The sequence below is a fragment of the Acipenser ruthenus genome, chromosome 15, assembly GCF_902713425.1.
Source record: "Acipenser ruthenus chromosome 15, fAciRut3.2 maternal haplotype, whole genome shotgun sequence".
Taxonomy (NCBI): Eukaryota; Metazoa; Chordata; class Actinopteri; order Acipenseriformes; family Acipenseridae; genus Acipenser; species Acipenser ruthenus.
The window spans coordinates 5,108,052-5,134,236 of record NC_081203.1 but is presented as its reverse complement, the minus strand read 5'-3'; positions in this window follow the sequence as shown (position 1 = coordinate 5,134,236).

Genomic DNA, 26,185 nt, shown 5'->3' with positions numbered 1-26,185 from the left:
AATGTACTTAATGTGTAACAAAAATGTGCACAATATAGTCTGAAGCGAGACTAAAATATCCCCCATGCTTTGATTGCAAACTATCTCAAGCTGGGCTCTCCACTGGCAGCTCCTTCATGATTTATACAGACTTTCACAACACGGCTGGTTGTTTATAACAAGGGATGGCAATGTTTGGTGGTTTTGCAACATCTCTCTAATGAGTTCTCTGTTTGTGTGCTTGTACAGAATGTGCAGGAATGAGCTTGACTTCAGTCCATTTGATTATGCGTCTTAAATAACTCAGCCAATGTCTTTTGCATACCGATTCTGAAAAAAGTAGATTTTTATATACAGAGTACAACACTTTAGATTAAGCTGCTTCTTGCTTTTTGTAGTTTCATAATCACCTCTTTGGGAAACCCAGTGGTCTCGGATAAACGGGATACGGCTCACAGTGAAAGCCTCGTCAGTAGTTGTCTGACAAAACTACCGGGGGTAGTTAAACTCGTAAAACCATCTTTCACACCACCTGTAATCCCAACCATCCTCAGTCACTTTGAAGCTAGAACTTGTAAGCTAGTGAGGTCTAGTGTTTACCAGACCTACAGCACAGGAAGGGGTACCAAGAAGCAGCACTTACATTGTTTCATCCATAACAATACATGTGAATAATCTGAATATCCTGAACTGAAATTATGAAAGGTGTAAACACAGTTTTTTAATGTGAATGCGAAAGGTGCTTCAGCTCCACTGTTGTTAAGACGGCCTTGATACCTTCACACAGCTCTTTGACTAACATTTAAGCCACTTACATGGAAGACCTTGTTAACTTGATATGAGATGAACTGATGACCTTTACGAATAGACAGTCCCCATTTCGGCATGGTCATTCATTCATCAACGCAATCAAATTGAAGTGATGATTTGATGAGAAGTGAACGCACACAGAGAGTGGCCTTTTTTTTTTTTTACTGTTGAAACTTCTTGCAAATGCTGTTTAAAACATTGGACGCTCTGGAATAATAGACCCAGTGATGTTTTTTAAATGTGTTTTGGATGGTTCCCTGCAGCACACCGCTGGGACTTTGATTGAAAAGATTGCCTGTTTTTTTTGTAGTAAATAACTCTTCAAATTGGGCAACTCCCCCCCCCCCCCCCCCCCCCCCCCCACACACCTGGAGTGGACTGTTGTAGAAGAATGGCACCAAGAAAACAGTGTCTTTTGAACATTATTTTTTATTGATACAGATTTATTTTTGATAATGTGCCAGTTTAACACAAATAGCGCTTTATTCATGCTTTCAATGATGATGTTTTAAAATGGAATTGTGAATTAAATAAATAGCAATCATGTGGTTTCAGCGAGCGTTATGTCGTGCACAAATATGTAAATACATGTGTGCTTACACATCATTGCAATGTTATTATGCTTGGTTACAATGCACACAATGTGTAAATATTTTTACATGATATAGCTCGAACCCTAACCCTTTTCTGATACAATTGTGTACTTGCATATATCTTGCAAAAAGAGTTACAAATTAAGTACATTGTAACTATGCAAACTAACATAGTATTTATGTGTAAGTACACATGTATTTACTAAGTAACTACTATGTAAATACATAGTAAGTAGAGACACTTAGTGTTACCAGAGTTTTTTTATAGCCATATGACTTTTAAACATGTTGTGTCTTAGCATCCTAAAGCTATATTATAGGCATTATTATAAAATCATAGAGTTACTGTATGTTTTCATTGTTTACTATTCACGGGTTCTTTATTTTAAAACTGACTTTATTAAAAGTGTGGTATTCATTTGAACTTTTTTTTTTTACTGTTAAATAAATCAACATCAACCTTAAAAAAAAATATATCAATTTTGATTTTTTTTTTTTTCAAAACAGTAAAATAGAAGTGGGAATGGGGGGTGGAGAATTGTGGCCATTGATTAATATGTAATTTTGAATTGTCCCTGCAAAAAAAATGATTCACAAAGTGGCCTTATAATTTAGTAATGTCACAGTCTTAAGAAGCTCTCATTTCGCAAGCAACCTTGGATGTGCTTCAGACTTATTTGCTACTTTGTTCACGTGTTCATGTCGCTTTTCCCAATTTTTTTGATTCTTTCTCACAGTTCCTTATGCCATCCGTCCTGCCTGCGTCTGACCTTGAAGCTCTCATTGAAAACATGGAGCCTTTTTACATGGACTTACATATGGGTGAGTTAACAGCTAGGTCGATATATATGATATGTTCTGGGATATGGAGCTGTGTATGGAAAGTGACATTGAAATCACTTGTTCCACAATGAATGGTTCTTTAACCTGGTATGCTGCTCCTTTATTACATCTCTTTCAATATTCTAATGCTCTTGGCTAGCATATACAGAGATGGTTGTTGTTGAGTATTGTTTAATAGTTGTACTGGTCGATTTACATACAGTCGTGTGCAAATGTATTAGAAGACCTCAAGATTTGTCATTTATATCCTTTATATAAAAAAGCAATCCATCATTAAAAAATAAATAAATAAAAAGAGAAATTGAATCTGGTATACTGGTTTCTAGATGTTTCTACAGGTGTCGATTTAAACTTTGCAGTTGCTTTGCGATTTCAGTTGGGGGCGTTTTAAACCTGGGGTTTTGATGTATAGGGTGCTAAAGACTGATCATGGCATGAGACACCCTCAGCCTTCAGCAAAAGTAGATACAGACTCCCAGAGTCACCTAACCCTGATGGAATAGCATTTGCTTGCTGAGCCTGACAGCTGTCAGTCAAAATAACAGAACAGGAGACAAGAGACAAAAGCAATAAGGTGCAGATGAAAGGGAACCGGGTTATTGAAAATGTAAGTTATATTTGAGGACATAACATCTAGAAACAGCTTGCATTTTGTTTACAGCAGGTTTAGATATGTCTTTTTAGTACAGGTACTACTATTGTATATGTATTTAAAGCCATTTTCATAAACAGGTCAACTTTCCAAACTGGGGGCCAGTATCTGTAATACAGATTCAGATGTTATATGATATCAACAAAAGGACGTCTGATTTATAATTATAAGTATTGGATGCATCCTAAATTGAAGCCTGCTTCAAATTTATTCTATAACAAATATCTTAGTTGAGATATAATTATATTTTAAAGCGTAACCAATATGAATGATAGTAATCTTCTGTATACTCTGCAACAAATAAAGCACATGCTAGAGGGTGCAGTATAGGCCCCTCCATTGCAGACACTGAGAAAATATATTTCAAGATAGCACACAAATAATGTACTGACAGTCATTTGGCAATAAAAGCTGTCTCAAATCCATTGGGAATCCAATCCATGTTTGTTAAGCAGAGTTTTATCATGATTATTGATTTTGCAATGATGCTGGCACAAGGCGTTGGAATGTGATCCACGGGTGTTGCAATGACCAAAGTATTTGGAAAGTGGAGAGTAAACTTTATTACGCAAGCAGACCGGACCCTGTGCTGCTGTGTTTGTATATGTGTGAGCGTGAGTGTGTGTGTGTGCTTTGCTTTCCCTTCATGTCAGGGAGGACAATATTAAGTAATTGTACAAATTATGTACTTGAATCAATGGAGTACTTAGGTGGTAAAAACATACATTTAGTTGTAAGGGAGGTGTTTTAATATTAAATATATCAGGCCCACTGATTATAACGTGGGTTACATACGTTTAGTAAGAAACCTAATGCTGGTAACATATCTGAACCAAATTACAAAGACCCAAGAGACTGGGCCCAGGATGGATGTGATAAATGCATTTTCAGTATAAGCATCTGCAATGTAATTGAATATTGCGTGCCATGTTGGATTTATTATGGACTGAGATTCAGTGAGGTGGAACGAGATTGCAAACTTGCTGTTGCAGGTTCCAGCTTCTCTTTCTCATGTGTGTGTGTGTGGGTGGGTGTTTTTTTTTTGTTTGTTTGTTTTTGTTTAATGAATCCGAGCAGATTTTGAGCTTTCTGGTTTAAAACTTCTTTAGTAAGAGAACCTAACAGGAAACGCAGATTTGACTTAAGGTTTAGGAACCGTTTTGTGACTGTTTTAGATAAAAAGCAGATACATTATCTACAACATAATCACAATGTATTCACATTATTCAATACATGTACCACTACACTTCGCAAACTAGAAATAACATTAGTATATGTATTGTAATAACATATGCTGTAACTGTACATGTTTTGATACTATGTACCGTAGGTATTTGTAATTACAGCATGTTATACGAGTGCACTGGTTGTTGGTAGTCACTGTAAACAGCATGTGGAGATACACAGCACATGGGGATTTATTTTCTTTTGTTTATATATTTTAGTTGTGTCTCCTCGCATGCCACGTGTATAACCCCCTGCTGCTGCAGGTGAGCATGTATATTTAGTTCAGGGTCACCGAGTGGCAACTTCAAGGAGGGAGGAAGTGTGTGTGCCTGCAGTGGAAACTGTTGCCCCATAGATATACAGTAATGTTCAAAAGCTTGGAAACAACAAATGATTTACAGCAAGACAAGGGGTGGGGATTGCCGTTTTTCCTCACTCAAACCCCTTAATTACTAAATATCTTGGTGTCTCTGAATAGATAATCATCTCCTCTGTGCTAAATGTTTTAATGAGCCAGGCATCTTACAAGCAGAATGGTACCTCAAAATGTTCTCCCTTTTCTAGGGGATGGGGGTTTGCTGCTGGATAACTTCACTCAGACTGCTTTTAGTATAAAGTACTTTATAATAAAAATGTACAGGAAATGGTATATACAATTAAAAAAAATTAAATAAAGGGCCTTGCTGATAAAGGGCACAGAAGTGTAAAGTATGGATATCATATATTAAGTTCAAACCGAACACGGTTGCATCTTTGAGAAAGCAATCACTGGCCAGTACTCTTTCAACGAGCACGCAAACTTTTAAAAAGCAAGCCTTGACTTACATTGGAAAACATTGCCTTGCAGGCGATTTCCCTCATCTAGCTGAGTATGTCTTCTGGAAGTTGCTGGATTGTGACAGGGCGGCCTATTGTCGATCTGCTAAGTGAGCTTCAGTAAGGGGATCTGACAGGCTGCTGTCCACCAGGGAGAAGCAGGATTCGCATCCAATATGTGGGATGAGCATCACTGCGCTGAGAGCCTGCATTATCACACATGCATGAGCGGTCTGAAAAGCTGACGGGAGTACATTTTTAAAGACGTGAGACACTTTCACATCTCCTTCCCCTTGTGTCAGTGGACTGGTGGAGGAGAAACGGAAAGGTCGGGGGAGGTTAACTCTTTGTCTTCCACAGCCACCTATCTTTCATTTTTTAAAGTGGTTGAGCTCACAAAGTAATTCCATTAACCTTACCTGTTGTACTGTACTTCTATTTGCTGTTTCAGACGTGGTATTTTGACAGAAACACACGTTATAGCAGACATGCAATTACATTTTTAACAGTGCTATCTGGTACCTTATAAGGGGAAACAACTCTGTTTGCAAGACTTACTTACAGGTGCTCGTGTATCTCTTTGATCATTTCAACTGGAGAGTGAAATTGTCGCCACCCCTTCAGCACCTTTCTCACAGTTTTCTAATAGGTAAATCAGCTTACCGTCATCGGCGCCAGTTCTGCACAGACAACTGTGTGCGTTTATTCATATGCAGTATGTGCCTATTCGGGGAGTTTTCGGGGTTTAACCTGAATGCAGGAAAAAACATTCGTGGGGTGAGAAATTGGGGTTAAATCGGGTAAAACCAGAAAATCAGACACCCTAATTATAACTAACCATAATAACATTGTAATTATGTGTAAGTACACATGTATTTACTAAGTAACTACTATACAAATACACAGTAATTAGAGACACTTAGTGTAAAGTGTTTTGGCTTGCATTTGGTGTTAAGGAAAGGGGAAGACAACGGCACTGGCTACTGTCAGCGGCAGAAATAGCAAACACAGACCCGGAAAACTGCAGTTCAGCACTTTGGCGCACTTTCATTTTAATAACGAACAAACAAAAAGTTTAAACAAAAATCCAAATACAAAACAGCATATAAAACAAAACCGCACCCAAGCTACGGCTATCTCGATGCAGGGCAGAAACCACTACCTGCTGCTCTCCGCCCTTCTCCTAAACTCACTCTCTAATCTCTCCTCGCCCAACAAACATTTCTTGGTTCTTTTTAAATGGTTTGGGGTCTTTTCCAGGTGGTTAACTGACTGATTGATCTGCCTGCCTAGCATTCTCACACTGATGAATCAGACAGTCAACCTCCCTAGAAAGACAACACACCAAAACAATGACCGTTTTAAAACCATGTGGCTGTGCAAAGGGTGGCCATCTTGACTCCAGGCTGTTCCCCTGCTCTTGAACCAAGATGGCTGCCAGCCACAGAAACCTATATGTTTTAATGTGCAGAGCTCTAAAGGTCAGAGCATGAATTTTAGAAATGTGAGTTTGGGGAAAAAGAGTCATGGCATTTTCCAGTATGTGCTGATTACGCATAAATTCACCAACAGCATCTATTAAAGGCATTGACATACAGAAAGCTGCGTGTGGGCATTGTGTCCTGGCACTGTACAGGTTTGATTCATCTGAAACTGCGTGGTTGTTTCAACTCATGTCTGCATCTTCTTAATGTTAAGCCTTTTAAGGCTTTACATGTTTTACCTTAGCACTGGCAACTTTACCTATGCCCCTGTTTTCTTGTATTACAGAACTTACTTTTCTTTCCATACTTTAGTTCTGAATATGCACTTAAGGCTGTAGTTTTAAAAATGCTGCTTCTTCCCAGTACCTAGGGTTACATTTTAATTGTGGCACTGCTTTTAAAAAGTAGCAAATCACAAAACAATCAACAACTGTAATAATGATGACTATTGTGATTGGGGATTGTATGCAATGTTAGTATTAAATAATTAGACACAGTTATCATCGATCGTGTTATTTGATATTTTTCAAAAGACACTATAAGGATATAAAGATAAGGACGGCAGGATTAAAATTGTACAACTTCCTGTGCTTTAGGTCACCTTTCCTCCAGTGGTCAAGCTGCAATCTGACCATGTGGACAGGAAGTGATTCTGTTTCATGGAGCAGTCGTTTTTTATTTTATTTAAACAACATAAAAAAATCTAAAAGAAAAAAAGGTTTAGATATGAAAAGACATTGGTAGCAGCCAGAAGCCATGTCTTTGCATGAGAGCTGGCCCCTCCAACAGGCAGCCCGACAGTGCGTCTGGGTAGAAGATAGACAGACAGGATTCATCCACTGAAGCCACACATTTGGCCCCTGCACTGGGGATTGAAGCCAGTGTGGGATACAATGGCACTGTCTGCAATGACGGGATCTATGTCTGGACAGTGTTTTGGAAAGCTGTTGAGCAAGCTGTTAGGCTGTGGCAGAGTGAAAGCCCTGTCAGTATAAGATGTGTGTATGTGTGTGTGTGTGTGTGCGTGGGGAGAAAACACATGGGAATGTGGCTGGAGCAGTAAATTGAATAAATGATTAAGGCTTCAGTCACAGGAGTATAAAAAGGGTGATCATGGGTGTTAATATGAGAATTAATGTTAGTTGAGGCTGAGGTGTGCTGTGCTGTCCTGTGTTATGCCTGTGAGTTTTTGTGTAGACCTTTTGTTTTGGCTCTTGTGCCTTTTAATTTGTTAATGTGGTTTTTGTCCGTCTTTTTTATGAAACATGCACAATTGCGCTTAAACTACAGCTTTCTGTGTTCCGAGTCTCTCTTCCTGCCAGTAACAGCTTGGCCGTGACGCTACCCTGTCACATAGGCCCAGAAAGAAATCCCATGGGCTTCCGACAGCAGTGTTCCTCCCCTTAACTCTTTGCAGTAACTAACTTCAAGCTTCAAGGCTACTTGAATGCTGAGACGTGTTTATTGTACAGATTTTAATTTGGGTGTTTCAGAGCCAATATTGTTGAAATTCGCCCATTAAATCAGACCAGGCCTTGAGGTTTGCTAACATATAGAGATCACCAGCAGGTGACACTTTGCTGTTCTGTGGAAAGTGCAATGTGATTTCCCATCTGTTTGGATCATGAAGGACGTACAAAAACAAGTGTCATTGCCAGTGTCATCTTGACTGAATCTTTCCCAGAATTCAACTAAATATCTTCTTTAATCTACTAGTTTCTGAGCAACTGGTACCCATCACCTTGACACTTTAAAGCAGCTGAAAATGCACTTAAATTCAAAGCTTCAAGCAGCTGTACTATCAGATTGAAATATTATCGGTGTGACTGGACACACTTCTTTATAGCACTTTGTTTTAAATGACTCAAATGCTGTCCGATAAAAGGTATTAAAAATAGTCCCTCATGATTGATTGCAGTTAATAAATTACACGTATCATAATAGGATTTTAAAAGAAATGGTAACATTTGGCCTGAAGTGCCTCAAATTACTATGTATTTACATAGCAGTTACTTAGTAAATACTTTTGACCATTGTGATGATTTACTCTTACCATCACTTCAACTGAAGACTTCATTAACTGTCCCACCCACTCGTCAGATGGACTCATTGGAAGAATAAGCCAGTAGTCTATTTCCAAGCTGTCTGAAGCAAGGCTTGAAATCACTGAAACTGACAGATTTGTCTTGGCTGGGTCCCTCACAGGCTCACAGATTAATGCCTGCCCCACCAGCAGTTGGTCCTGCCCTCTTGTGATTACATCCTCTGGCCCGTGGCGCACACACACACACAGCAGCTGACTGTCACAGTTGGGGAAGTCTGTCGGAAACACATTGCTGATAAATATTTTGCTGGGAGTATTACTTGGTAACTCACTAAACTGGTAAACAATTCTCCTCAATCTTAACAAAAGAGCAATGGCAATCATCATGGATTACTATGTAGTATTTAAGATTCATTTCTCTAGCATGTTTTTTTTTTTTTTTTTTTAATCTTGCAAGGATTTATGTCCCTAGCGATTAACAAAGTGGTTCATAAAAGCTTTTCAATGCTGTAGCAGGGCAGGAGCCCTGCACATGAAGAGGGGGTTTGTGTGTGAATACATTGTTAATTTAATATTGTGTAAATGTGTGTAACGGTTATTTAATTTATTGCAGTACCTGATGCTCCTGGGATCGCCTGCCTGCTGTGTGTGATTGCCAGCTGTGGATGATCAGCGGGTAGGTGTGTTCCAGCACGGCATCAGGTATAAAGAGGTCTTGTTTGTTCACCTCGGGGCTGCATGCAAAGCCACGGAGAACGGGCTGAAGATCGTCCACGCTACCCGAGCATAGTGAGAGAAATAAGTTGCTGAAACCCTCCGATCGCCGTGATGGTGAACCGGGATCGGAGCCAAAAGAAGCTGCCAAAACCGCCGACGGCTGGAGTCGAGGTTTGTGTTGATACTAAAGAGTAGTTTGGAGATGGTAGATCCCTTTAAAGCGGGGGTGGGCAATTCCGGTCCTGGAGGGCCGGTGTCCCTCCTGGCTTTTGTTCCAACTTTGCCCTAAATTACTTAATTGGATCAATTATTACCAATTATTGGTCTAAGTAATTTAGAGCACAGTTGGAACAAAAGCCAGGAGGGACACCGGCCCTCCAGGACCGGAATTGCCCACCCCTGCTTTAAAGTATAGCGAGGTGAGCAAGCGGGACCTCCATGCATTAGGGAGTAGCGCACGCCGTTTTTACGGCACCTTTTATTTTATAGTTTTTTTGTATTGTGTTTTATTTTGTTTTTTCGTACGCTGGCCGTATGCACTCAGTGAGCTACCATGGTTGGTAGTGTCACGTGAGCTGTTGTGTGTATGTGTGTAAATAAATCCTGCGCGCCTGCGGGGCGTGTCAATTTCAACCTGTCTGGTCTCCTGCCTGTCACTCAGCAGCGAATGCACGCACCCACAAGCAAGAACCCTTTCACAAATGCATTCAGGAAAGCAGTACATACTGAAAGCGAAGGGTACCACACACAAGCTTCATTGGGGGAGTAAGAATATCCGGTATCCACTGTTAAAAACACCACTGTACTGTTTTTCTTGTATCAGTCAGTACATTTGACAGTGTGTGTGTTTTTAACACATGCCTCTACTACTACAGTATATAGGCCTTTTCAGGGGAAAGCTGGCATTTTAATGTACGAAACAAACATGTCCTTTGTTTAATTTTAATTAAAACCTAAAACAATGTAAATTGTTGTAGCTAACAAAGAAAAAATCTGTAAATCTTACCTGTCATTCAGTTCCATTTACTGAAACCCTTTTTATTGAAACCATCTGGCAAATTCCAAAGAATTGATACATTTTTGATATTTTTTTTTTAAAATAAAGAAACTATGTTTTGATTTTAAAAGCAAAAGATAACCAATGGAATGACAGTAAGAGTTGGCAATGATACATCCTCACAAGAAATGGTCTCCACCCCATCAACATCTTCCTTCCTGTCATTAACCAACCAGCTCCTTCCCCATTTGACTGCCACGCCAGCTACATGCTTAGACCAATAAGACACAATGTAAGAAGTGAAATGCTAACAGACTACCTGCATGTAAGGCAAACAAATTCAAACTTTCTTTTATTGAGTGTAGTACCAGATGCCATTTTATAAAATTAAAATGTATTTCTTTCAAAACTGCACCTGACCTGCAAAGTACTGATGAAAACCAAGGAACAATAGCTTTGGCAACAGTATTAAAAATAAATGGGCTTGATATGTAAAGCAAAACATTATACAAAACTGAAGCATTATAGTGTCGCTATTGCCTACTGCTTCATCACTTACTTAAAATGTATAGCCCCAAAGCCTAGACAAATCAATATATTACTATGAAGATATTACATGGACTCTTTACCCCCTCTATTAAAACCAGCATTAAAAGTCACCTCTGTAATAGTTCTAATGAGGAATCTGGTAATTATAGTTTGATGACTATGAAATAATGCCACAGCTGTGCATGTGAATGTTTCTCCATGAAGTAATTAGATCATTTACATGAGAAGTGTGCAAGATAAAATCTACAGTAGATAACACTTAAATTAAAATCTCCATTACTTAGCCTATAATTATGTTCTGATTGCTAAGCGTTAATAATTAATTCATTAATATAATTAATATATTGTAATTAAAGCTTGGGTCCACACTTAGAATGTCATGTTTTATTGAATCAAATATGCCATTTGGTGTTTTATCCATGAAGCTCACCAGCTTCCCATTAAAACAACACAGACTAAATAGACTTTTTACATTTACCATACCTTTTCAGTGATCCTTCTTAGCAGATCTAATTTATGTTGTTCCAAGTTGTTGTTTATTGTTTGTTTGTTTTCTATATCTGACTTACAGATCATTTTCTCTATGATGTTTAATGCTAAGCGCTCAAGCAATGTCCTTACTTTCATCAGTCCATTCCACTCCAGACTTAACAGGTAAAACTACTTCAGGGTCTGGATGGAGGTTTAATTGGTTCAATTAAACAATTTAGAACAGGGTTGGAACAAAGACCAGTAGTGGAATAGCCCTCCAGGACTGGGATTGGCCACCCCTGCTCAAAACAGCAGTGAACCTTAATCTTCAACATCTAACCATTCAGGTGAGCATCATCAGTGTAGTGGTCCCCAATGCCAGCCCTCCAGATTTACTCTACATATTTGTTTTCCAAGCTGGTCCTAACTCAGGTAATTTAGCTGGCTAAGGGTCAGTTAATTAATTTGGGACTGGATTTGAACAAAGTCCTAGTCTGGAACGGACCTTGAGGACCAGAGTTGGGATCCACTGCTTTGTTATATTATTTGATTGAAACTCGGTTATTATTATTAGTCCATATCACAACACCACCATGCAATTCGTCGCTATTACAAACAGGTATTCAGCGCTGGGCCTCTTTGAAATGAAGAGGTGATCAGCTCAGTGCTGGCCTGTGCTTGTAGAGCTCCAAGATGAGGAGAAGCTCTCATGGAGTCTCCTGGCCCTTGCCTGATTGTAGTGTAGATAGTGCTATTGTCCCTCACCTTTCATGAACTCTGAGTTCACAAAGACAGGAGTGCAGTACAGAGAGAATGGAGCTGAGAAACCAGAAAGATGCCTTCAGTCTATTTGGAGGTAATAAAACAAATGAGATAAGATAAGAATGAAGGAACCAGTGAAAGTTGGCAGCCAGTTCATAAAGGGGTGTGATCTTTTGAAAAGTACAGAACCTATTCCACTAAATACTCTTGAAGAAGCCTTGTAGAAGAGGTAAACCAATACAAGTCACTGTAATATAGCTGTGGTAAATCAAAATCCAGTCTGATACAGGAGAAAGTATATTGCAACGGTAACGGTGCATTTTTTTCAAGGAATTCAGTTTTTTCAACACCTTTTGTGAGCATCAGAATCCGAGACTCCTATTTGAATCCACAGACAGCATCTTTGTGGGGTCTGTAAATAAATATATATATATATATATATATATATATATATATATATATATATATATATATATATATATACATGTTTACATGTTTCAAAAGACAATTGTATGCGTGGATGACCTTTGGCAAGGAATAGAATTAACACCTACATATAACACATTTCAGTGCTAAAATCCTCCATTTACTGAAAGAAAAATATTGACAAGGCTGCCTTTTAAGCCTGATGATGTGGTAACAGGTTTTGTGTATGGAAGATGGATGGTGCCAGTGCATGCAACTGACATAATAATCAATATTTTAACAACAATTACCAACATACTGTATGTGTTGGTGCATTTGAAACTCCTTCTACAAACTTTTGTTTGTGTTGCCACTGTATTAGTTCATCGTGGTTGCCGTTGATTTTTTGATTGCAACAGTTGTCACAGCACTTATATACCTTTCCTTCAGTCTCACCTCAGTCATTCAGGTCTTTCTTTGCTGAGAATTACTAGGAAAAATTACACTCTTTCAATGCCCATTCATGTCCATCAAAGGTGGAGAAGAAGCCCTTGTATAATGTAAAAAGATCCTTGAAACTTCAAAGGTAATGCTTTTATGAAGCATTCATCATATTCCGTGAATTACAGTACTTGCTTTAGACAATTAGACTCATGCTTTAGACAATTAGACTCATCCCTGTGGATATAGCACAGGTAATCAGGCATAGGTAAGCATGGTAAAACATGCTAATAGGCACTGTAAAGTGCATTTCAATGGCCAGAAAACATGCTATTTAAAAAGTGATGCATAACCCCAGGTAACCTGCCTTAGATCTTCGAAGCAACAGAAATGTACAGTATAACCTAAAACAAAGAAACAAAATCTATATTTTCATTGACATATATGGGAATTACTAGAAATACTGATCTTGGGATAATTACGTGTTAACGGTCTATACTATCTGGTAATTCCCTTAATTTCATGGAAAAGCATAATAAAAAGCACGATACAGCCACAGTGTTCATACATAACTATATAACGCTCAATTGGAAGATATGTAGCAGTATTACAAGAATATTACAACATTAGAATATTATATGATACTATAAAAGCATGCGATGCAAAGCATGATACAATTAGCCATGGTAAACAAGGGCAATTTTAGAATGTTTTACAATGTTACAGCTGTTTAATGTTTAGCTGGTATTGGACACAAACCACAATAAATTTAACATTATAGCTGCTAGCCAGGTCAAAAAAGTGGTGGGTAAGCATAGCTCAGTCCTGACGTGAACAGCCCCTTCCATTCAATACTGGGTCACTCTCTGTAGTTTTGTGATGTAAACTAATGCTCACTTGCATCTAAATTGTGACCAAACCCATTCCAGATGTGACCTGAGCTGGACTGCGGAGGTGAAAGGCTAGCGAATGACTACCACAGCATCACCTCGCCCCCTATCCCTTCGATAGGGGACAATCTCACTTCGCCACTCTCCCCCCTTCCCTCCCCCATCCGCACGTTGCTGCTAGATGTCACTTTTCTGGCTGGCTGGCTGCCCACACTGTGTGGTAACTGTGTGCCCTTTATCCCCTCTGATAACATACAAGGAGCTGGACTTTACCCAGGAGAGCCACTCACATCCAGCGAACCAGCCAGCCGCGCTTATTCCAAACAGCCTTGCCTGGAGAGTCCAATAACAGAGGACATCTTTATAAAAGCATGCATGAACAGACCTGCAGAGAGGAGTCTGCAAAGTAAAAAAAGGGGAGTTGGGAGGTGTTTTTTTCTCCTCATCACCTACTATCAATGGTGTACTTCTAGACATGTCAGGCCGCACACTGACTAGTGGCATTGACACTGTGTTTCCGGGAGTGTTTCGCCTTGTCGCATTGAATTCACACAGAACTCTTTCTTCTGTGCATCTACAGTATACTGCAGGGAAGGACAGGGTGACCATAGGGAGGGTAGCAAAAAAGGGACACTTCTGTGTTTCAGCATAGATGCTTGTGTTTCTATTCAGGATGGGAGACCATCTATTTCTACAGGAAGTCTATAGCTGTGTTTTTTTTGGTAGGAGGGTTAACAATGTGTCTGCCAGCACATATAGGCTCTCAATGTACAGTATGTCTAATTAATCTAATCTCTCCCAAGAGAAAGATGTGACATGCTTAATGAGGTGTGGTAAAGCGTAATCCTGCAATTTAAATACATGTATACATAATTAATCGTATATTGTTATACTGTTTATATTTGTGTACAGCATGCAGGCAAACAACTCAATTCATAGATTTAGATGGCAGCAGAGCTAAGATTTTCATAAACTTTGTATGCAAATGGCCTAGTTTAATCAAACAGTGACATAACCCACATTTTTGGCTGCTACTTTTCTCATTGTATATCCTCTACATAATTTCAGGGTTTTACTTAGCAATCAACATTAATTCCTGATATTACTTGTCTTCTATCTACCCATAAACAAAAGCGTGTGAGCAATCGACGTGCCTGTCATTTACGGAACAGCACAGTCGGGAAACTGCAGTTACGACCACGCAAACTAACACAACACAAGGCTCAGCTTGAGACTGGGGATACACTGAGCATTGTAGTGAATGGGCAGATGGAATGAGACAGCACACAGCCTGGGGATGCGCTGAGCATTGCAGTGAATGAGTGAATGAAATGAGACAGCACACAGAGACTGGGGATGCGCTGAGCATTGCAGTGAATGAGCGAATGCAATGAGACAGCACACAGAGACTGGGGATGCGCTGAGCATTGCAGTGAATGGGCAGATGGAATGAGACAGCACACAGCCTGGGGATGTGCTGAGCATTGCAGTGAATGAACGAATGCAATGAGACAGCACACAGAGACTGGGGATGCGCTGAGCATTGCAGTGAATGGGCAGATGGAATGAGACAGCACACAGCCTGGGGATGCGCTGAGCATTGCAGTGAATGAGCGAATGAAATGAGACAGCACACAGAGACTGGGGATGCGCTGAGCATTGTTGTGAATGTGCAGATGGAATGAGACAGCACAGAGAGACTGGGGATGCGCTGAGAATTGCAGTGAATGAGCGAATGCAATGAGACAGCACACAGAGACTGGGGATGCGCTGAGCATTGTAGTGAATGAGCGAATGCAATGAGACAGCACACAGAGAATGGGGATGCGCTGAGCATTGTAGTGAATGAGCGAATGCAATGAGACAGCACACAGAGACTGGGGATGCGCTGAGCATTGCAGTGAATGAGCGAATGTAATGAGACAGCACACAGAGACTGGGGATGCGCTGAGCATTGCAGTGAATGAGCGAATGCAATGAGACAGCACACAGAGACTGGGGATGCGCTGAGCATTGTAGTGAATGAGCGAATGCAATGAGACAGCACACAGAGACTGGGGATGCACTGAGCATTGCAGTGAATGAGCGAATGCAATGAGACAGCACACAGAGGCCTACTGAGATCTGCACCAAGAGCTGCAACCCATGACTGATCCAAGACCCGTCAGATGGCAAAAGAAGCTCTTGGATTTTCAAAAGCGACGGCGTCAAGCTGTGACCGTAGCCTCTTTCAGAGTGAATGAGCCTGAGCACAGATCCCTGTTGATGGAAGACGAGGAGTGAGGGAGAGGCTGGAAAAATAAAATCGATGTTAATAGCTGAGATCAATAGCACTATCTTGTGTTAAGAGTGATCCTTCTGTTTAGCTGTGACCTTACACAAATGAATAGATTGTAATGCTCCTGAGACTAAACTCACGCCAACGCCAAATACAGGGGGGCTGTACATTCATGGGACCTGCTGAGTTACATCCAAATGCCAGTGATAGTACCCTCATAAAAGATTGAAACACTTTGATATGTCTTTATCATGGCACTTTCCAGTTAAGTGAAATGAACTGCATTCTCTGCCTGGTATTTCACAACACTTGATGTGGCTTTCCGTGCCAGCTGTGAGATCTCCCCAGACCTGTCCTGCTTTACCTGTCAGTCAGCATTCTTTTAAGAAGAGACTGAATTGTACAGTGATTTTCAGTTGAGCCGGATTTGAAACTTGCCCTCCAGCTACACCACTTCACCCCCATTCACTTATTTTACTGTGCTTCTCTGCTTGACAATCTCTTTGAAGGCAACCATTACCTCAATGTCAATGTCAACCCTGGCCATGGCATTTACATTAGGTACATTCAAAGGAAACATGCATTAGCCCAGCTTATACTAACTTGTTTTTTGACATTTATGGTTCCGAGGTCATAAGTACTTGTACATGTAAATATGGTATTGACTAACTAATGCAATGATTACCTTAAAAAAAATCTCTAATGTTTTTTGTTTTCAGTCCTTGTTGGCAAAAGATAAAGTGAAAGTCAATCAGTCCAAAGGTTGAGAACTTTAACCTTTTCACCCAGGGTGTTGCAACAAAAAAAGAGAATCCTTGTCAGAGACAATGCAGGGCAGATACTTCAGAAGCTATCCCAATTAGCAGTGGGGGAGTGTACAGGTTATTATACTGAAGGTCAATACTATTCTATTGTAAGAGTCCTGTCTGGGTTGCATACAGTGATGTAAGCACTAATATGACAGTGTGATTGAGCTTGCAGTGTGATTGAGCTCTCAACTTACAATTCACAGGTCAACAATATTATTATTATTTATTATTATTATTATTATTATTATTTATTTCTTAGCAGACGCCCTTATCCAGGGCGACTTACAAATGTTACAAGATATCACATTATTTTTACATACAATTACCCATTTATACAGTTGGGTTTTTACTGAAGCAATCTAGGTAAAGTACCTTGCTCAAGGGTACAGCAGCAGTGTCCCCCACCTGGGATTGAACCCACGACCCTCCGGTCAGAAGTCCAGAGCCCTAACCACTACTCCACACTGCTGCCCTAATAGAGGTTTAATTATGCAGAACCTCAGATCCGTAGAGTGGGACAATACCATCAGCAGATTGTAAAATGAATTCATAGGAATTAGCTTTAATCTTGTATCAATATGGTATATTACTGGCATATGTTTAAACTTGCATATCAGAAACTATTATATCAATAGCTAGACAGCAAGAAAACCGATGAACCCGATAGTTAATGTTTTTATTATACGATCCATATAACATTTGTATTTGTGTATGTTGTTGTTTTGTTTTTTGCATATTCATAGCAATTATAGATTTCAAATTTGATTTGGGGCAACAATGCTCGAAGGGTTTTTCACAGATTGTTTTATTGTGTTATTTGCTACATTTCAATAGAACGACAGTAGGCACAGAACGCTCAGAAGTTCTTTGTTCCAGAGATTCACGTTGCTCAAATTACAGTAAAACCTCTATTATCCAAACTAATTAGGGGGCTGTTCATAAAATCTGTTTGTTTAATGAAATTATTTCTGTAAAATTGTTAATATTATATTTTCAATAAAGATCCATACATAAATAATTCATCTATAATGTACCATAAATATCAGTTTAGATGTTATTTTACATCTTCACATGGCAGCTCAAAAGGACAAAAAGAAAACTGAAAGCAGTCAAATGTAAAATGATGACAATTGAAAACCAACATGTTCACTTTCATCAAAACTTTTCATTGGTCTCAAATGTTCTGATGTTGCTGTACAAGGAAATCAATGTGTTCTGCCTTCACCAACCAAACCTAACCCACAACCTTGGTGCAAAAGTGAATGCCCACCACTGTAAGCACCATGTTACCCTGCATACATGCCAACAGTCCCTATATGGTTCGGGACGGTCCCGATTTCCTAGTAAATGTCCCGCATCCGATGCATTGGAAGAAAATCCCGATATTTACCCATAGAAAAAAATTAATTTATTGTGCAAAGCATAGTTAGTGAAAACCACACGCTGTGCTCTTCGTGCGGCTGGCAGATCTGCTGATCAGTAACTTAGGTAAGAACGCTTCATTATGTGTATTTTTACATCATGATGGTCGTGTAGTGTTGAGTTGGAGAGATACATATATTATTTGATAATACATACGATCAGCGCCCCACTGAACAGTTTCCAAATGTTGGCAAGCATGTACCCTGGCGAGTTCAGACTTAGCTCTACAATGCAATTACAATGCAATTTACAATTTCCTTGGACAAGAACTAACTGCAGAAAACTTGTTCAAACAAGTAGGCCTCGACCCGAGCTCTAACCCATTCAAGTGTTTTCTCAGTCTGCTAACATGTATGTATTTGAAAACTAGCACACTTTAAAATGAATGCATGTGCATTTGAATGAATATATGTTTTATATACAGTATATATGTGTTATAAATCCATTAGTAGTGGCCACAAGTAGCAAAGGACATGAAAAAGTAGCAGAGGGAGAATTAGGAAAGCAACAACCAATAAAAGAAAGGTTCAGAGAAAAGTGAAAAAGTGAATCATTAATTAACTGGACCACTTTCCTTTGGGCCAGGGTTAGACTCCTACAGAAAATAGTGAGTGGACTCTAGTGTTACTCAATGAGGTCTGGGAACTATCAGGCTCCCAGGGGATTTTTTCACATTTACAATGCCAGTGCAATCAATTTTACACCTTAAAAGATGACAATATTAATTGGAAAGCTTGGGTCCATGAAAAATCATACTGTTAGTTGGATGGGGAAATGTAAATTTGCATGAAAATAATTGGAACTAAGTTTTAGGCTACCAATAATCAGTATAGTAATTAGAATTAATAGTAGAAGGTGCTAATCTGTAAAATGCTGCCAATCTCACTGCTGGGTAGATTTTCTATGGAAGGAAAAAGAAAAGGAGACTCTCACTCGCAAAACTAGGAGAGCTATCCTTGCCTGTTCTTGTAAAATATCATTTGCCAAGTTTATATTCGGTCCAATACTGGATTTTCAAAAATGTTAATGCTGGATGTACACACATGAAACCATTTGTAAAACAATCTGACTATTCACATCTCCTACCTGGTCCTAAAGAGAATTATTTAAACATTAAAAATTAAAATTAAAATGTTAGGATTGGACAATGATTATTTAAACCCAGAGAAAAAAGATATATCGTTCACAAAAAGATAGAGGCAACTAACAAGGCATTAAGTCACATACTGTAATGAAGAACATCCTTCCTGATTTCGATCATCTGTGTATTATTTATTACTACCACTACCACCACTACTACCACTACTACTACTACTACTACTACTACTAATAATAATAATAATAATAATAACGGTCATCATAATCTTTATGTTAGGTAGCATCTTTAAGGATCCTAACGCTCTTTACAAAGCAAAAGCTGTAAGAAAAGACCATGCAACTGCAGGTCGCAAATAAAAACTAAGGCTTAAAAAAATCTGACAATAGCCAAACACTTGTGCTCATTTTACATTCAATATAGTATCCCAAAGCTCTTTTACAATAACAGCTATAAAGACCAAAAACCATAAAAAAAATCTGACAAAATAGCAGGTCACAAACAAAAAATAACACGACAAAATGTATGCAATAAAATAAAGAACAGAATGCTTTATATTATAGCCTAGTAAAAACAGCTGTGCAGTGTCTTTGTAAACACTGATATGATATTAAATAACTTTCACTGTATTATAAGCTTTCACAATTATTTCAGCAAATCGAGAGATCTTGCTAGGAACGCAGGATCAATGAGGGAGGCAGTACCTGTTGTGGAGAAAATGCTGTTTTTCATCGAGTCTGTTGGATAGGGCAGCAGTGTGGACTAGTGGTTAGGGCTCTAGACTCTTGACTGGAGGGTCGTGGGTTCAATCCCAGGTGGGGGACACTGCTGCTGTACCCTTGAGCAAGATACTTTACCTAGATTGCTCCAGTAAAAACCCCACTGTATAACTGGGTAATTGTATGTAAAAATAATGTGATATCTTGTAACAATTGTAAGTTGCCCTGGATAAAGATGTCTGCTAAGAAATAAATAATAATAATAGTGTTTAGTTTGTCAGTTTTTTGGGGGGGAGGGCGGGGAACAAGGTCATATGCTAATTTTCACTTAGCTTACTTTAGAAATGACAAAACTGAATCAACACATGTTATTATTAAATGATAACATAGACCTAACCAAATATAAAGGAAGAGGTGGCACTTCTTACTAGTAGTTTCATGTTTCTAGGTGTTGCATTATTGTCTTAAGTTAATCCCCTAACTTTTTATTTTGTTTTAAAAAATCCAAAAAATGTAAAAAAATGTCCAGGTTGGGTAAGGCCACCTGTATTGTACTTCCTGGCTTGTGGCAAATGACCTGCCTGAGCTCCTTGCCCAGCCACAGCCTCACTCATCTCTGCCCTATAAAGGAAGAGTCACATTGCTTTGTTGACAGATATTAGCCCTCTGCCAAACTGGTTTGAAGAAAAGTTTTCATGTCACCCACGTAATCAATTCAATACATTAATGTCTCATTCTCTGAAGTTGTGGGGGCTGCCCTGAACTAATGAAGTATATTTTAATGCATTTAACACAGATTCAATTGACTCAAAGTTGCCTCTGTTTTACATTTCTGTCATCGCAGCCTCCAGCTATTCATAACATTATTAGCCGAGGAAGTTAAATTCTGATTTAATATAATGATACTTAATCTTTAACTCCACCCCATTACATCTCTTCACAAGCAGAATGTGGTTCTGTGTATTAAGATTAACAGACACAAACCCCTGTTACTTGTGAAATACTTACCCATGTAAATGTGGTTTTGTGATATCGCAAGCGAAGCATTTACAGGACAAGCAGCACGCCACAGTATTACCAACAATGGCAGTCCGATGGGTTTGGGAAAAATAAATGGAGTTCAAGTTCAAGTGGTGGTTTGGATCCCTAGTTGATATAAAACTCAAATCAGTTGTTATGGTGTTGAAAGATTTTAGGGGGCAGGCTCTACTTTCTGTTCTAATCACTGATCTTTTAGTAACCGATCTTAAAGCATTTCAGTCCTGCGCTTCTCTTTATCAAAACAATGCCACCAGCTAGTGCTTTAGCCCTTGTAACGATACTCAGGCCTGATATTTGAGAATGCCTATTGAGTTCTGTTTAAACAGGCTCAGATAATCGACTCACATTTGCTATTTTTCTGCTCATGTGCACAGCTGGGGGAAATGATCCCCATCTTGACGTAGGAATTAGGCTACAGTTACAAGCTATCCATTTAGGGGAACCCAACGCACTCCAATTTATAGCAAGGCCCTCTCCTGTAGCTTCAAACCTACTCTACAACATCACAATTCAATAATGATGTCAGACCTTGGTTCTTAGCTCCTCTGTGTCCAATTAGCAGCATTTCCACATTTTTGTTTGCTATTAAACCCAGCAGTGGCTCTTAATTAAATCTGCTATCAGACACTGAAAGAAGGAAAATTCTAGCGCCTCAAGGAGGTACACGTGGGGTCAGCCCCTTATTGAGTTAATCAGGGATGAGCTCTCGTAACTCCATGTTACTGATTAATCAAATCAGCTCATTGCTTTCCTTTTTTCCTTTGCCAGTTTTTTTTTTCTTTTATAGTTTCTCGTAAAACTCCTTTTTCAAACCTCTTCCCCTTATTAAGCAGGGAATTTAAGTTAATTATCCTAGTCTAAAATATATATTTTTTTTTAAGTTATTTAACATCAGTCACACTTTACATTAGGTTAGTAGTTACTTAGTAAATACATGTGTACTTACACATAATTATAATGTTATTATACATAGTTACATGTACTTAATGTGTACATCTTTTGCACGATAATGTCCACAATTGTATCAGAAAAAGGTTAGGGTTGAGGTTTGGAGGGCTAGGGTTAGGGTTAGGGTTAGGGTTATATCGTTCAAAAATACATTGTAACTCTGCATAATAACATTGTAATTATGTGTAAGTACACATGCATTTACTAAGTAACTACTATGTAAATACACATTAATTAGAGACACTTCATGCAAAGTGTTACATTAAGATTAAAATGAAAATACTTATTTTTTACCTTACTAAATTAAATAAGTGTATGGAAACAAACCTCCAGGACAGGTTTGGTACTACAGAGGGCTACCCATGACAACCTAAATTAAACAGTAATTGTAATACAGTAGCTCCTTCTTCAAGAAGTAATTCTATAGCAGCTCTGGCAAGCATTATTAAAGTCCCTGGTACGTGTTAGGCCTACTGATGCAAACCAATTGCTTGGCTATTAATTTTTCATAGTGTACTACAAATATACATATCTACTTATCTCTACTTACCTGGGGTCTTTCAGCTGGCAATATTTTTAAAAGAAAAAAAAACCTTGTCACCTCCACATGTGGTTTAACAAGGGGAAAGAAGCGAGCTTCACTTGTGGAACGCCCACCTGCATTCAGCTTCTCTGAAGGCTGAGCTGTGAGTCACACTTTCCGGGGCTGCAGTGGCAGTCGACGCCTGACTTGTGGTTTTCTGTGGCTTTCCTGAGATCACATTTTTTAAAAACAATACTGATTTATGACGCTAATGTCGGTGTTATCTTATGATACTCCGGGCATGATTTAAGCTTCTGCTCCAGTGCACCGTTTCGTTCTAAAAGGATAAGCAAACTGTAAATGTCTAATTCAATACCAATCCTGCTCAGTCAGTTACCTACAAATGACAGCTGAATTGCTGCAGTACAATAAGACACAAAACGCTATACTAATTATTACTGCACTAATATGTTCAACAGTTTAGGGTCTGATTCAGTAATCAACAGCACTTAGTTATTTTCAAGCAGTTAAGTTTAAAAGTGGAGCCAAACCCAGGATTCCAATATAAGGATAAGCAAACTGTAAATGTCTAATTCAATACCAATCCTGCTCAGTCAGTTACCTACAAATGACAGCTGAATTGCTGCAGTACAATAAGACACAAAACGCTATACTAATTATTACTGCACTAATATGTTCAACAGTTTAGGGTCTGATTCAGTAATCAACAGCACTTAGTTATTTTCAAGCAGTTAAGTTTAAAAGTGGAGCCAAACCCAGGATTCCAATATAAGGATGGAAGAATATCAAGGGGGAAATATACTGAAAGGTGGGTGTAGTACTGAAAGGAAGTATGGTGTTAGAATTAGACAAAAGTGTTGTCAATGTTGTCAGCTTGTTACAGGACTGGACATTAATCAGTTGTGCAATGTTTTGGGGAGTCAAGGGAAAATTCCTGTGTTAAAGTGGAGAAAGCTTAAGACTGATAACTGACCAGGAAGCAGCCACTTCCGAAGAAATATTTTTATAAGGCAATGTTCTCAAATGCATTAAAACATTTTCTTTATGTATAAACTAATGTATAAACATGTGACTGTTTATTGGTTAAAAACTCCCTAAAGAAGCTATGCGTATCTAAAATAATAAATATCTAAAGTAATACAAAAATAAATAAATTAAAGATGCAAAACCTTATAAAGTCCATGACCTCAAAGAAACCCGAGCAGAACCATTAGCCCACCACAACATTACCAGCAATGACATTACAATGGATTTGGACTAGGTAAATAAGAAGGCTGTCTGTTACTGATGTAGTACAGCACAGTAAAGTTAGGCTATAACAGAATGTAGAAAACCAAAGAATTCGATTTCTGTGGGGCTCTGCAGCTTCAATTCCTTGTGGGGGCCTTTGATATGCGAGGGACCTGGGCAGGTTCCTTGGCTGGCTTGGTAATGGTTATGACCTTGTTTGTAACAGTGCAGTTGGCTTGTGAGCGGAGGAAGTGCTCTGTAATCTGCAGTCCCCCAGGGCCGGCATGAGCAAAACAAGAAGCGAAAATTAAATCTGTTGTTTTAGTGGTGAGGGAGACTTAGCGTGAAGTTTATGGAGATTTATGGGTCTCCTCTGCGTCTAATTGCCTCTTCCAGGCTGTATCCTGGCTTAGCCCTGGCTGTGCCACAGAAAAGGGTGATAATGGCTTAGGCAGGTGTCTTGCTTACTGTGCATCTCTCCTCTTTATTAAGACGAATGGTGTCACCATGCTCTGGTGCCAGGTTAAAGGTTTTTTGTTTTATTTCTGGCGGTTTGCGCTGGAGTTGAGTCTGAGTTGTTTTTCAACAAGGAGTATTAAATAGTAAAAACAAACAATTGTTTTTCCACTGAACTTTTTTTTATGAACAAAGAACCATGTTGTTCTCATTAAACCTACTGATTTCTATAAAATAATTTTTCCAACAGTGAAGCTCCTCTACTTCTAATAATGTAATTGGAGCAACCAATGGACAAATTAACAAATGATACAAATTATAATAAATAAATTCTCAACAACTATTTCATAAAATAAAAACAAAGATTTAAAAAAAACACATAATTTTATACATGCCTAATAGATTATGGCATGTAAAATGTATTTATAACGCATTACATCAAAAACATTTACAAAGGCTTAAAAAATACTTTTCATACTTGCAATTTGAGCACAATACATGACAATATAATGACAGATGCAGTACATTGACGGAAGATGTTAAATGGTTTCTAACGTCTCACAAGAGTGATCATCATTAAGATTAAGAACCATTCAAAAGCAGAAAGACAGACGATACTGTGACAGGTATGCAGAAAAATAAAGAAAGCAGAAACAGTAAATGGAAAACGAATTAGGTCACAGACCGCTTTCCCCAGTATGGAGTAAGCCTAAACAATGTCTCTGAGTTAAGCAAGGGTTTATCTATTGGCAGTCCCAGCTTGTGTGATCTTCAAGACTGTCTTTAGTTATGTTATTCACTCATCCACTAACATGATAATGGAACATGTTTGTATTGCCCTTCCTGTGTGCGAGACAGCCGAGGCAGATTGCAGACAGGTGACTCAGAAAACATGTAGGTGCCCCAGGTAGGGAAAGTTTTATAAAATGGTAGAAAAGTTGCTTAGTTGCTTAAACAAATAAAAGGCAAAAGTTTCATTATTATATCACCCATCACCTAGTCTTGCTGTCCCGGAATGGTAAATTATGCTAATGAATAGCGCAGACATGACAATAGCATGAAAACTGCAAAATACAATATGAATTTGAATACAATATGAATCTCAAAGTAAATGGTGAGATAACCTTTTGCAGGTTATGTCATGTTCTTATTTTCTCCCCTCAGGGTGCTGTATTCTACTCCATTACCAAGACCCCAAATTAGAAAGATTGGAATCTGTACAACTCTTACTTACCGATGTTTCCCAACCTAATGTCTGTAATAATTGAGTTCTCTCTTATTAAATTAGAACGTAAATCTTGGCTTTTCATGTGGTTTAATTATACACCTCTGATGAGATCAAGCAGGAGATGACAAGAGCTCATTAAAGGGAATGATGAGTATGGTGGTGCCTTCTTGACCACCTTTGGAAACAGCATAAAAAGTCCTAGATTGACCCTCCTGAATTCCTGCAAGCCAAAGCACATTATTAGTTGCAGGGATTTCCTTGTGTAATGATAATGTTGTATTGTGAGCTTTCCACTCCACCTGCCTGATGGTAAAGTATAGAAGACTATTCACATGATTTTTCCAGACCAGGAAAAAAAAAAAAACATTGCAAATCACAGGCCTTTAAGCAAGCAACAGAGAACAAAATCAGTATTAAAGCAACAGAAACAGGATCCATCCTGAATGATTGCAAACACCACACAAAGGTCATTTTTTTTATAAATGCATCTGTAGCTATATGTTCTTCATCTGTAGAATCATATGAAAACATTTTATTGGCAAGGATGAGAAAGTGATGAGAGGAAATATTAGGTCAGTCAGTTGGATTTGGGAAAAGTCTGATAAATCATTGATCAAATCTCCTGTACATATCCACTGATGCAGAACTGGTATAAACACATTCTGACACTTTATCGTTCATTCATTGACTTGACAAAACAGGCTCCTGCTTCAGTCCAGTGAGGCCTGGTTTAA